Source organism: Volvox carteri, assembly GCF_000143455.1.
Source record: "Volvox carteri f. nagariensis unplaced genomic scaffold VOLCAscaffold_904, whole genome shotgun sequence".
NCBI lineage: Eukaryota > Viridiplantae > Chlorophyta > Chlorophyceae > Chlamydomonadales > Volvocaceae > Volvox > Volvox carteri.
The window spans coordinates 1,711-2,564 of record NW_003308366.1 but is presented as its reverse complement, the minus strand read 5'-3'; the positions used below and the strand labels follow the sequence as shown (position 1 = coordinate 2,564).

General features: G+C 51.3%; 1 protein-coding gene across 1 annotated transcript in view; it reads right to left on the bottom strand.

Annotated features, from left to right (window-relative positions):
* The window catches only part of VOLCADRAFT_101385 (uncharacterized protein), a gene marked incomplete at both ends in the record, with an annotated part of 3,284 nt that overhangs the window by 842 nt on the left and 1,588 nt on the right, over window positions 1-854 (bottom strand). The window lies entirely within an intron of this gene.

Here is an 854-nt window from a genome sequence, read left to right as displayed (position 1 = left end):
CATCCTACCGTACTGATCAAATTGATGATGTGGTGCTGGAGGTTTCTGAGTGGTATGAGCCATCCTTGCCTCTCCTTGATGATTACATGAATGTGCCAGTCCTGCGAATGTCAAAATCGAACCCTTTTTACTTGGCTAAGGATGTAGCTCCAGTTTGTGTTACCCTTCAGCAGCACCCTACAAAGCCACGAGCCTACTGCTTATTGTGCCGAAGCTACAATGCCATGAGTGTTGCAGGATGGGGAGAGCATGCACCTATGCCCCTTACCAAGGCGGTTATTGACCATGTGAAGTCATTACAGGGTCGTGTACAACACTAGTGGGAATCTTGCCTACGATGGACATAGAATTGGTGCCTGGCAGGGCAGTGTCCTGGCGTGGGGTCATGTGGTGTAGCATGCAGATTTGTGGGGCTGGGCTGTGTATGGTCGTGTGTTTGTGTGTATGCCCTTTTCCCGAGATTTGGGGCCTATTACAGATAGGGATATAGGTTCTGTGCTGTCTGGCATCATGGTTGGTGTAGGTGGCTTGTGATTGTGGAGAAAAGGTGGGATAGCAGTGAAGGAGAGTGGCTTGGAGGTGGACAGTAGGAGATGCTGGTCCCGGACGGTCAGGGTCAGGAGGGGAGGGATCTCAGTGTAGTAAGCGGGAGCAGGCAGTGCCTGTGTGCCATGCCTTTCTCGGGCATCTTAAGAGGCCCTAAGTGCTTTTGTTCTGTCTTATACTGNGCTGCACCTGGAAGCCCGCAATCCCCAGGAGGACACTGCTGTACAGACTATTTCTTAGCCTGGATGGGTAATTGAGCAGTGAGGTAATGGTGGCCATGCTGGGTAGGTGTATGTTGCTAGTGTTTG